The sequence below is a fragment of the Bombina bombina genome, chromosome 7, assembly GCF_027579735.1.
Source record: "Bombina bombina isolate aBomBom1 chromosome 7, aBomBom1.pri, whole genome shotgun sequence".
Classification (NCBI taxonomy): domain Eukaryota; kingdom Metazoa; phylum Chordata; class Amphibia; order Anura; family Bombinatoridae; genus Bombina; species Bombina bombina.
Window position 1 is genome coordinate 109,327,392 of NC_069505.1, and position 14,383 is coordinate 109,341,774.

The window sequence follows — 14,383 nt, forward strand, 5'->3', positions numbered from 1 at the left end:
ATATTAGTTTCTCCATCAAGAGGAGAAAAACAAAAAAAGAAGATAAAGAGGCCGAATTATGAAAGGTCTTGCGGACCTGATCTGACTGTGCGGATCAGGTCCGCAAGACCTCGCTGAATGCGGAGAGCAATACACTCTCCATAGTCAGCATTGCACCAGCAGCTCACAAGACGGACAGGGACAGGGTTATGGAGCAGCGGTCTTTAGACTGCTGCTTCATAACTGCTGTTTCTGGTGAGTCTGAAGACTCGGCAGAAACACGGCCCTTTAAGCTCCATACGGAGCTTGATAAATGGGCCTCATATTCTGGGGAAAGTGAGAATGAATCATGATAAAGAAAATTATATCAATATCTTATTTTCTGCCAAAGCTGGAAATTTTTTGGACATGACCCAAAAAATTGTAAAGTATTTGCTTTATCTAAAAGGCATCTAGGGCAAAAAAAATTATAGTAGGGAATATTTTAAACATCTTAGCAGGAGAAAAGTAGACATTATTAACAAGTTTTATATGTGATTCTTTCCAAGCTATGGGGAAATCAGATTTGGATATCCTAGAAAAGCTCTGTTTAATACTATCCTTATCTAGGGATGGGAAATATGGTGACCAGTAGGTAACTAGTTTATCTAAATAGATTTGACCCTGTTTGGCCAGCATATCATCATATATTAATGAAATAGAATGTTTTCCAGTCGCATATTTTTGAATTGACAAATTGATCTCAGACGATCGACTTAATCCCCTCACTTCCATCAAAGTTTTGCATCAGCTTATTGAAAGGGAGTATTATATTATCTTCACAAAATACTTAACTTACATATTTAAGTCATTTGGAGGACCAAGAGTTAAAGACAGCATATGAGATTCCCAGCATAAATTCAGGATTACCCTTAATAGGTAAAAAAATTGAAAATTGAAAATCTACTTCCAAACATGAGCAAAACCTTTGTCAGACAATAACCACATTTTTAATCGAAATCAAGTTAGAGATATTAATAAGTAACTTATTTTAGGACAGTGGAGAATTGCACTAGGCGAGAATGGAAAGATCAGGGAACTCTCTAGCCCTGTGGCTGAAACAAAGTTTGCTTCTGTAATTCAATCAAAAACTATCCAAGCCAAATTTGCTGTATTATACAACTTTATGTCTGGAAAAGCTAAACCCGCTGCTTCTTTTTTTTGTGATAGTTTAGAGATTGCCAAGAATGGCTTCTTATTGGCCAAAGAAATTTTGAACAGGCGGCATAAACAAGTGCAATATCTCTATTAAGTTTTAAATAGGGGCAAATTTTGTAACGTACAGAACCAGAGGAAAAAGTATTGTTTTTATCAAATTCACATTGGCGGAAAGTGATAAAGGAAAAGGTGTCCAGTTTTTCAAGTCAAAGATTAGCTTTTTAAACACTATTGGGTAGTTTAGTTTATACCAGAGTTTTGGGTTTCTATGCAGGAAAATACCTACATATTTAATTGATTTAGTGACTTTAAACGGATGGTTTTGACAACTATTCCTAGATCGAATAATCCAAAGAAGCTCGCTCTTATCCAAATTAATTTTATAGCCTGAAAAGGAACTAAATGTAGAGAGAAGATGAATAATTTGAGGAATAGTGTAGCTTGAATCTTCAATAAAAATTAATAAATCGTCTGCATATAACAGTCTTTTAAAGAAAAAGCACAGACTCTTATTCCTTTTAATTCCTGCCTTAACCAAATCACAAGTGGCTCTATTAAAATATTAATAAGGAGGGGGGACAGGGGGCAACCTTTTCTAGTACCTCTACTAAGAGTAATAGGATATGAAAGGGAGCCGTTGATGAGAAGCGAAGAATAAGGTGTATTATATATTTTATTAATAAATTGCAAAAACTGTCCATGAAAACCAAACTGAACTAACGAAAAGAATAGGTGATCCCAGGAAATGGAGTTAAATGCCATTTCAGCATCGACTGTTAGAATAGTGACATCTTTTCCTTCTTTTCCATTCTTTTTTTTAAATTTTTGGTGAGCATCCATTCTAAAAGTAATCTGTTGAGGTCAAAACCTTTCGTAGATTAATCATAGAGTTTCTACCTTTCATAAAGCCTGTCTGATCTTCATGTATAATTTGATCAAGGCATTTATTAAGTCTATCCGCTATAATAGAAGTGAGAATTTTATAGTCCGAATTAAGTACCGATATTGGCCTATAGGATGACACCTCTTCCACATCTTTCCCTTTTTTAAGGATTAAAGAAACATTTGCCGCAGTAAAATAGTTGGAAATTGGATTAGGTGAATTATAATAATTGTTTAATAGTTTACCTAACACAGGATTAAAGTCTTATGCTAATATTTTATAAAATTCAATCGGTAGCCAGTCAGGTCCAGCTGCCTTATTTAGTTTAGTTTTTTTAATGGCTAAATTAATTTCTTCAGTTGATATAGGGGCATTCACTTTTCTTAATTCTGATCCTAAAATTTTAAGGACCGTTAGTTTTGACCAAAAAGATTTTTTATTTCCAGCGTGTATATCCTTACGAGAATAGAGCATTTGGTAATAATTAAAAAAAAGTTTTACTAATGTCCTTATTATTCGTGTATCTAGCGCTACCAGCTTTAATGGCCATGATATCATTTTTACTTTTCTTGTTTTTAACTAGCGTGGCCAAAAAGTTTGCAGAGCACCCATAAAATCCTTGATAATAACAATCTATTTTAATATCCTCTAACATAGAGTGCTGTTTTAAAAAAATATCTCTTTCAGACCTGGCTAATTAGTAGTTATTCCAATTCATCTTGGAAGGGTCCATTCTATATTTCCTGAATGTATTTTTAACCTGAGAGGCCAGTTGTAATTCCATGCTATTATATATTTTTTTCCAATGACACATTTATGATTTAATTTGACCCCGTAATACTACTTTCGCGACTTACCAGAAAATTTCTATTTTACCATAAAAAATATTCAGAGTACAATAGTCTTTCCATTTCTGGAAAAGCCAATTAGCAAATTTACTATTATTTACTAAATAACAAAGAAAGGTAAAACTTAAACTCTTATTAATGTCTTTTTTTATTAAAGTTCAAAAAAAGAGATAGTATTGCATGGTCCGAGATCAAGATGTCGTTAATCCGAGGTGTGTATTCTAGTAAAATAAGGTTCTCAGAAATTAAAATATAATCAATCCTAGAAAACATGCAGAATGATTTTGATTCACAAGAGTACGTATGGGAATCCGGGAATTTAATCCTCTAAACATCATTTAGTTTTAAAAAGAAACATAACTTTCGGAAATATTTATCTGATCCTAAAATTTTAGGGACCGTTAGTTTTGACCAAAAATATTTTTTATTTCCAGTGTGTATATCCTTACGAGAATAGAGTGTTTGGTAATAATTAAAAAAAAAGTTTTACTAATGTCCTTATTATTCGTGTATCTAGCACTACCAGCTTTAATGGCCATGATATCATTTTTACTTTTCTTGTTTTTAACTAGCGTGGCCAAAAAGTTTGCAGAGCACCCATAAAATCTATTTTAATATCCTCTAACATAGAGTGCTGTTTTAAAAAAATATCTCTTTCAGACCTGGCTAATTAGTAGTTATTCCAATTCATCTTGGAAGGGTCCATTCTATATTTCCTGAATGTATTTTTAACCTGAGAGGCCAGTTGTAATTCCATGCTATTATATATTTTTTTCCAATGACACATTTATGATTTAATTTGACCCCGTAATACTACTTTCGCGACTTACCAAAAAATTTCTATTTTACCATAAGAAATATTCAGAGTACAATAGTTTTTCCATTTCTGGAAAAGCCAATTAGCAAATTTACTATTATTTACTAAATAACATGGAAAGGTAAAACTTAAACTCTTATTAATGTCTTTTATTATTAACCCCTTAATGACCGGACCATTTTTCAATTTTCTTACCCTTAATGACAATGGCTATTTTTACATTTCTGCAGTGTTTGTGTTTAGCTGTAATTTCCCTCTTACTCATTTACTGTACCCACACATATTATATACTGTTTTTCTCGCCATTAAATGGACTTTCTAAAGATACCATTATTTTCATCATGTCTTATAATTTACTAAAAAAAAAAAAATAATAAAATATGAGGAAAAAATGGAAAAAAACACACTTTTTCTAACTTTGACCCCCAAAATATGTTACACATCTACAATCACCAAGAAACACCCATGCTAAATAGTTTCTAAATTTTGTCCTGAGTTTAGAAAAACCCAATGTTTACATGTTCTTTGCTTTTTTTGCAATTTATGGGGCAATAAATACAAGTAGCACTTCGCTATTTCCAAACCACTTTTTTTCAAAATTAGCGCTAGTTACATTGGAACCCTGATATCTGTCAGGAATACCTGAATATCCCTTGACATGTATATATTTTTTTTTAGAAGACAACCCAAAGTATTGATCTAGGCCCATTTTGGTATATTTCATGCCACCATTTCACCGCAAAATGCGATAAAAAAAAAAAAAGTTCACTTTTTCACAAAATTTGTCACAAACTTTAGGTTTCCCACTGAAATTATTTACAAACAGCTTCTGCAATTATGGCACAAATGGTTGTAAATGCTTCTCTGGGATCCCCTTTTTTCAGAAATAGCAGACTTATATGGCTTTTGGGTTGCTTTTTGGTAATTAGAAGGCCGCTAAATGCCGCTGCGCCCCACACGTGTTTTATGCCCAGGAGTGAAGGGGTTAAATAGGGAGCTTGTAGGGAGCTTGTAGGGTTAATTTTAGCTTTAGTGTAGTGTAGTAGACAACCCCAAGTATTGATCTAGGCCCATTTTGGTATATTTTATGCCACCATTTCACCGCCAAATGCGAGCAAATAAAAAAAAAAACTTAACATTTTTCACAAACTTTAGGTTTCTCACTGAAATTATTTACAAACAGCTTGTGCAATTATGGCAGAAATGTTTGTAAAATCTTCTCTGGGATCCCCTTTGTTCAGAAATAGCAGACTTATATGGCTTTGGCGTTGCTTTTTGGTAATTAGAAGGCCGCTAAATGCTGCTGCGCACCACACGTTAATTATGCCCAGCAGTGAAGGGGTTAAATTAGGTAGCTTGTAGGGAGCTTGCAGGGTTAATTTTAGAGATCAGCCTTCCACCTGACACATCCCACCCCCTGATCCCTCCCAAACAGCTCTCTTCCCTCCCCCACCCCACAATTGTTCCCGCCATCTTAAGTACTGGCAGAAAGTCTGCCAGTACTAAATAAAAGAGGTTTTTTTTTTTTAAATAAAAATAATAAAGTATTTTAGCTGTGATGGACCCCTGCCTTAGCCCCAACCTCCCTGATCCCCCCTCCAGCTCTCTAACCCTCTCCCCTACCAAATTACCACCATCTTGGGTACTGGCAGCTTTCTGCCAGTACCCAGTTTGGCCCCAAAAAACCCCCAAAAAGTATTTTTATTTTTTTTTTACTTAAAAAAACTATTTCTGTAGTGTAAAAGCCCCCGACAATACCCCCACCCCCACCCCCTCCCAGATCCTTTTATATTTTTTTTTTTAAAAAAATCCCTTTTTTTCCCCTTTCTGCCCTCATTCATTGGTGTCAGTGTGGCTAATGGGTGCACGTACACGCGCGCACGTGCACGTGCGTGCATGCGTGCGCATCGGGCACGAGCGCGCGCATCGGCACGCGCACGCGCACCGGGCACGCGCACCCTCACACCCGGCACTATCGCTACCGGTGCAGAGAGGGCCACAGAGTGGCTCTCTCTGCATCGGGGGCTTGTAAAATGGTATTGCAGGATGCCTCCATATCGAGGCATCACTGCAATACCCTCAGAGCTGCTGGAAGCATTTGTGATCGCTTCCAGCACTCTGTTAGACAACTGACGTACCAGGTACGTCCATTGTCATTAACTGCTTGTTAATGCATGACGTACCTGGTACGTCAGTTGTCATTAAGGGGTTAAAGTTCAAAAAAAGAGATAGTATTGCATGGTCCGAGATTAAGATGTCGTTAATCCGAGGGGTGTACTCTAGTAAAATAAGGTTCTCAGAAATTAAAATATAATCAATCCTAGAAAACATGCAAAATGATTTTGATTCACAAGAGTACGTATGGGAATCCGTGAATTTAATCCTCTAAACATCATTTAGTTTTAAAAAGAAACATAACTTTCGGAAATATTTATCTGATCCTAAAATTTTAGGGACCGTTAGTTTTGACCAAAAATATTTTTTATTTCCAGTGTGTATATCCTTACGAGAATAGAGCGTTTGGTAATAATTAAAAAAAAAAGTTTTACTAATGTCCTTATTATTCGTGTATCTAGCACTACCAGCTTTAATGGCCGTGATATCATTTTTACTTTTCTTGTTTTTAACTAGCATGGCCAAAAATTTTGCAAGAGTACGTACAGGAATCTGGGAATTTAATCCTCCATACATCATTTAGTTTTAAAAAGAAACATAACTTTCGGAAATATTTAGCAGTTTTATTATAAAAATGTAATCGCTTAGGGGACATTCTATCTAATTCAGGACAGAGGGACATATTAAAATCACCACCCATTATCAAATTACTGTTGCAAAAAGGAAATAATTTAGACTTGATTTGGTCCCAAAAATCCGGAGCAAAATGGTTCGGACCATAAACATTGCATATAATAAATTGTTTATTTTTGATTGCAATTTGGAGGATAATGAATCTAGCGTCTGCGTCCAGTTCAATATTAATTATTTGGTAATCTAACTTTTTATGTAATAAGATTGCTACCCCACATTTTCTATTAACGCATGGCATCCCCAGGACCTCTCCAACCCATTTAGTTTTTAATTTATTTAGTTCAGCTTCTTTAAGATGAGTATTTGTTTACGTTTAATAGAAGAGGAAATGCCCTGACATTCCAGGACAAGATATTTAAACTATCTGTCATTATAGATAACTACTGCATCGTGGGTGAAGAAAAAAAAAACACCCCCCCTAAAAAGCGTGCCCCGTTCTGGACCACAGCTTAGAATCAAAGAAGGAACACTAATACTCCAGAGATTGTTGGGTCCATGCCCATGGCCTAAGATTTTCTATTTACGTGCCAAAATACAATAATAGTTATCATCAAGGGTTATCTGTTAGAAAGAAATTCTTTAGCTTCGTCAACATTGTTCAATACAACCACTTTATCATTATCTTCCACTCTGATCTTAAAGGGGTAGAACATTCTAGCTTTCAATCCCATATTTATTAGCTGTGTACAATATGGTGGAATTTCTTTCCTTCTAGCTTGTGTCTCAATAGAAAAGTTCTGGGATATTAACAATCTGTTGTTATCTATAGTAACATCTCTACATTTCCTATAACATCTCATTAATTCAATTTTGTCTTGAAAATGTAATACTCTAAATATTATCTATGTCGAGCTGATCCATCTGGGTTAAATTGTTTGCCTCCCACACTGTGTGCCCTTTCTATAGTTAATGGTAATTTTTATTGGGGCATACCTAGGGCCTGAGGTAGGGATATAGAGGTGAATTTAATTAGGTTATCATATAAGGAGATTTCAGGGAAACCCACTACCAGGATATAATTGCACCTAGCGCAATCCTCAAAGTCATCTAATCTCATTATTTAGGCTGTTAATTTTACTGTCTTGTTTATGGATAATGTTATCTTGTGTGTTGACCACATCTTCCAGATCAGATATTCTATTCTCAACCTCCATAAATCTCATTGGATACTGTCTAACTTCATTAGACAGAGGTGAAATCTCAGTAGTAATACAACCCAACTCTTTCTTTATCATATCAAACTAGGGAGAAAAATATTCTGAGAATTGGGATATTAAAGAGAGGTTTTCTAGAGGAGCAGACTGTGCTTCTGTTATAACTTCTAAACTAACATCATTCATTTTTTAATTTCTTTCTTTTACATTGGCAGGCATTATGGGTAATTTAGATTTCACCTGAGTGACAAATTTTTCCATTAAATTAAATATAACAAATTACCACACACCAAGCTTGTGTTTAAAATAGTGAAAAACGAAAGTACAGCCAATTTGGTTGAGTGATTTAAACCAAGATCTGTGCAGGCGGGTATGTAACCCCTTTTTTTTTTACAAACAACGAAAGGGAGTAAAAGAGCCCTGAAACAAAAAGGCAGCTCTAAATTTTTCCTGTCAAAAATTATAGTTACAAAAGTATTACGCTGTGTATTTACACAGAAAAGGTGTGCATACATAGAAGCACATATTATGAAGTATAAAAGAAAAAACACAAAAAAACTAGCCTGGAGATTACTCTTTACCTGCACAATACTACCTTATATAAGGTCTCTAATAAAATTTAAATTAAATAGGAACAATATTCAGAAGTTCCCAGCAAGACATCAGTTAACATATCAAGGGTATAATCATTTTGTAGTTTAAAGTTTCAAGAAAACAGGTAGGATAGACTAGAATTTACATTATGCATAATAAAACATACATCAAATAAATATATTAGCACAAGGCACAGAGGGCTGAGCTATACGTTAGTGTTTCTTTGGACAGGTTGAATATATCATAAAATGATCCAGAATATATTTTGTCCAGAAAACCTATTTTAAAGTGGTGGTTGTCCAATAGTTTAACAGATTCCAGCCCGGGCTGGGTAATAATCAAGCAAAATTTTACCAATCAATGGGCTCAAAAAGAGATACATTTTCACCAGGCTATATTAATTAATGCAAATAAGAAAAAAGTTGTTAAAGCGTCCAGGAAATGCATGAATGTCCCCTACAGAGGAGAAAGGGCTTTTTGTGAACCTCTTAACAAGCCCAGCAAAACTAAACAGACTTGGAAGAACCATTTCAGCTCATATAGCACAGTCTCATGTTTTGCACTTCAAATGTAAGCTAGCAGAAATTAGTAAATATCTATAAACTCTCTTGATAGGCTGTGTAGAGGGAACCAAGTATATTTTTGCAAACAGTAATGACCCACGAGATGACTCCACAGGCAGGTAAGCAGCTTTATCAAGCCTAGACCAGACTCTTCTATACTGGTAGCTTGCAAGTTATCTGTCACTCCACGAAGTACGGTTGTTAGGCCCAGATCACTCCAAGCCTTAACGTCCCCACCTCATGCAGCCACAGGAAATCTAGCTGGAAAGTTTCCTTCAGTCAGGAGTCTCTCTGACAGGCAAATGATGTAAACAAGCCTCACAGTGTGCATCTGAACTTGACGCTTCCACTGTTCTCTTTTCCCTTTAGCAGTCTCTGGGAGCGTGTACCGCCATGCCGTTGTCATGTGGAGCGGACTTCCACCGTGAGCAACAATTGGTTCAGTGCCCAAAACTGGCGGATGCCAAGGGGCCGTCGGACGGAGAGTGAACCTCAATACACGGTTCTCCTGAAATCGCTGGAGCAACTACAGAGCTACGTGACTCAGGTGCCCCTTCTCCACAGGAAGTCTATTTCTCGTGCAAGTTCTCAAAAATATGCTTTTACATGTTTTCATCTACTTGACTGCAAAGAGCTCCAATGCACTTTTATTTATATATATATATATATATATATATATATATATATATATATATATATATATATATATATATATATCTGTATACATATGAATGTATGTGTTCATATGTGTATATATGTCTGTAAATACATATATACATATATAAATACATAAATACATTTGTACACTAATATAAACATATGTATATTTATTTATATATATATATATATGTTAAAGGCCTTTGTCTACTCTTTTTCCTAACTCCTGAGACCTCATATCTTTGAACCTTTAACTTTTTTGTGCAATATTTTTTTTAAATAATTTTTATTAGATAGCGCTATTATGAGTGTAACTGTGCATTTATTTTTTATGTGTTTTGCTACACTTTCTTTTTTCGTAAGACAGTTAACCAGAGCTCTGAGGTGGCACTATCCCGACGAGCGTTAACTTCAATTGCGCTCAAGTGATCGCATTACTTTCAACTTGTAATATGTGTGCTTCATTCGCCGCACCCAAACACCCATGATAAACCGGATACCGCAAGCACATAATTGTTAGCATGCCACTTGTAATCTGGCTCTTAATTTTGTGTCATCTGCAAAAACTGACTCACTTTTGATCCCCCTTTCAAGATCATTCATAAAAAGATTAAAGAGAAGAAGACCTAAGACAGAACCCTGAGGCACTCCATTAACTACTTTTGCCCGCCTAATTTTCCATTAAAGGGACACTGAACCCAAATTTTTTCTTTCATTAGTCAGATAGAGTATGCAATTTTAAGCCACTTTCTAATTTATTCCTATTATCAATTTTTCTTCGTTATCTTGTTATCTTTATTTTAAAAAGAAGACATCTAAGCTTTATTTTTATTCAGAACTCTTGACAGCACTTTTTTATTGGTGCATGAGTTTATCCACCAATCAGCAAGAACAACCCAGGTTGATCACCAAAAATGGTCCGGCATCTAAACTTACTTTCTTGCATTTCAAATAAAGATACCAAGAGAATGAAAAAAAATTGATAATAGGAGTACATTAGAAAGTAGCTTAAAATGTCACGCTCTATCTGAATCACGAAAGAAAAATTTGGGTACAGTGTCCCTTCAAGCCAATTTTCTGCAAACACATCTGTCTGAATTTGAACAATATTCTTTTATGTGGAACTGTTATCAGATGCAAAATCTAAATAGATCACATCCACTGCAACACCCTCATATACACATTTACTAACTTCCTCATAGAATGTCATTAGGTTAGTTTGACACAATTTGTCCTTCTTAAAACAATGTTGACTCTTACTAATGATATTGTTATTCAAAATGTATTTCCCCTTAATAATCTTTCAAATGATTTCCCTATCACAGATGTTAAGATCACAGATCTGTAATTCCCTGGTTGATATTTTGTCACTTATTAAATATGGGCCACCTATCTTGTAAGTCTATATGGCAATTAACCTAAATAATTTTAAATACCAGAGTAATGTTTTTGTTAAATATATGGTTATGCAAAATGCTTTGAAATGCAATCAGAATTTATAAACAATACTCTAGATTTAATAAAATCCATTTGTGAAATGAATATCTTGCAGTAAAAATGCAAAAATATTACAGCTAGTCCTTCAACTAGACCATATTCATAGAAAATACTCTATCATTAACATTTTAAGCTCCATGTATTAAGCAGCAGATGATTTGGAGCCCTTGCAGTGCTAGCTTACTCATGTGAGCCTGCTTACTAAAGCTTAAGATTTAGCGGTCATAATCAGACTTTCAAAGTGATTGACAGGCTATGCTCTTGTGCGATTAGTCACAAGAAAAAGTATTGTACAAGAATATCTGCGAGGAGTCAAACCTTAAAGGTTTTTTTTGTTTTTTTTCCATTAAACAATTTTATTGTTTTCCAAACAAGGATACAAAAAAATACAAATACATAAGTGTATGATTATTAACAAGAAGCCTAGGTGGTACAGGAATGGTAGCACAATGACATCTCGATACAAATCAAATTAAGGGTTCCTTTATCACAGAGCTTTTCATGAGAGCAATTGCTCACTGTTTCAGGAGGCATCTAGGATCACAACCTATATTTGACTAACACAACAATACTGATAGGACTCGTTTCATCAAAAATGCAATTATTTACCTTGTTCCCAAATAAATATTACATCAACAATAAAGTCTTGCTTTCCTTTGAACGTATAATAATTTTTTTTTCTATTTTCTAGTTCAAGTAGATGACTCATCTATCCACATATTATACGTGGGGGTTATAGTTTTCATCCAAAACCTAGGAATTAAGCATACAATGGAATAGTCAATTAAGCATACAATGGAATAGTTTCTTTCAGTATATACATGCTACATTAGGGATATCGCTCAGCAGTACCAAGCTTGGGGTAAATGTGATGGGCCTCCCTAGTATCATGTCAAAGTGTTTATTTATACTGTCCCAATAGGAACGGAGGTGAGGGCATGACCACCATATATGGGAGAGGGTACTTACTTCTCCACAGTATCTCCAACACACTGAGGAGGAATTGGGGAAAAGTCTATGTAGGCGATGGGGGGCTTAAATACCATCTCGAAAGTAACTTAAAGGGATGGTAAACTCCATATAAATAGATTATATTAATTATCCTGTTTGATTACATTAATTACACACACAAAATTTCATCTAATCAAATATATGAAAAAATACTTAGAAAACTTTAATTTCTCGGTCCGTCTTATGCGTTCCATCTCCAGCCCCCTGTGACGTAATTTTCAATGTTTATTTTTTGGTACCAATCAGCAAGCCTGTCGCCAGACAGGCTTACTCCCATGCAACCCGCATGCGCAATATTCTATTTTCCTTCCAAGACGCGCATCCAATCAGGAGCATTCAAAATCTATGACAAATTTGCGCGTGCATTTTTTGGGGAACGCATGCGTTATAGTCACTTTTTTTGCTCGTTTTCTAAGGGACTGATCTCTCGCTTACTCGATCTCGATCACAACAATATTTTTATTCAGACGTAACCAAGTAAACATTGAATCTCGTGACTCAATGTTTACTTGGTATACATCCTTTTCAACAATGCGTATGCGTTGAAAATATCAGAATAGGGAGCGCGCAAATTCTATGACGTGCAGAGAGGGTGGAAACAAGATGAGTGTCTAGTGTGTTCAGTAAAGGAAATATAAGGGGCGGAGCGATGCGGCGCTACAACAGTTTCTAAATATGTGTAAATTATAATAAAAGCACATATAAAAAGGTTAAAAAAGTTAATGCGGTTTAATAGATATTATATTAAATAATTGAAATCTGTCATTTACCAATAGTGGAGTTTACCATCACTTTAAAGTTAATTTCCACTAATGTTAACGATAGAGATTACTTTTTAGTTTCTGTGAATATATGTTGCCATTGGGTGTCAGTTAATACAATATTTAGCTCTTTTTCCCATATTATGATAAATGCAGGCCTCTTATTAGGGAAGGCCCCTCTAAGTAGATTGTATATTATGGATATATGGAATTTGGTTACTGAGGGGGTCATGCTTAAGGTTTCAAGAGGAGTAAGGGGTCTCGTGAGGTCAGTCTTATGGGTGCTAGATAATATGGCGTGTCTAATTTGCAGGTATGGGAACCATAACTGAAATGGAGAGCCCAGTAGTTGATATATTTCCGCTTGCGGTCTCATAATCCCATTTTTTAGTACTATATGTGTCGGTATGTTGGTGGGAGCACCCGCAACCTGTGGCATCGGGAAGGTGTGAGATTGCAACAGCAGGGGATTATTGAGCAGTGGAGTGAGAGGTGACACCTGGATCGATATTTGTTTGTCTTCAGCTAAGGATTTGTCCCATGTTCTAAGTGTGGCAGCTATATAATAGTTTACCCAGACTTCTGGAGGTCTGCTCCTGTGTGGTATCCAGCACTGATCTCCCAGGTTTAAGCCACCGGCTAGAAAGGTTTCCATCTGTACCCAGGGCTTCCCTGATGGAGAGTGTTTCCAGGTAACTATTCGAGCAATGTGGGCCGACTTATAGTAGTTCATCAAATTCGGGGAACCTAGGCCGCCATCTTCCCTATTTAGAAATAAAGTGTTCCTAGCTACTCTGGGTCTCTTATGTGCCCAAATTAATGAGTAAAACATTTTATTTGTTGTTTTAGTAGGTATTGTGTGGGGAGGTTTAAGGGAAGAACCTGGAATAAATAAAGGTATTTAGAGAGGAGATTCATTTTTATTGCATGAATACGTCCCATCCAGGAAAGATGACCCTGTCTATGCCAGAGTTCTAGGGATTTGTGGGTTTCTAGTTGGAGGGGGATATAGTTAAGGTTAAATAATTCTGTATGGTTAGGTGAAATATATATTCCTAGATACTGTATATTTTCAGCAACCTGAAAAGAGGTACGAGTTGTAATGTATTGTAATTCATCCACAGTAATTTGAATCGGTAGTAGCTTCAATTTCTCCATATTAACAGAGAAATTCGAAGCAAGCTTATACTCCTCCAGCTCTCCAAGTAGGGCGGGTACGGAGGTAAGTGGGGAACGTATTGTAAATATAATGTCGTCCGTGTATAGCAGGCATTTTTGGTGCATCTCCCCAAAGAAGACACCCTGAATAAGGGGATTGCTCCTTGTGCGAGCTGCTAGCGCCTCCACCACCAGAGCAAACAGCAGCGGTGAGATAGGGCAACCTTGGCGGGTACCATTTCTAACATAGATCTTCTGTGAAAGTGTATTGTTTGCACTAATGCATGCTGATGGGTTGTTATAAAGTGCTTTTATACGGGAGACCATTCTTTGAGAGAACCCAAACTTTGACAGAGTGGACCAAAGAAAATCCCAGTCCACCCTGTCGAAGGCCTTTTCCGCATCTGTAGAGAGTAGGACTAAGGGAATTTTGGAGGTCGAGGCAGAAAATAGGGT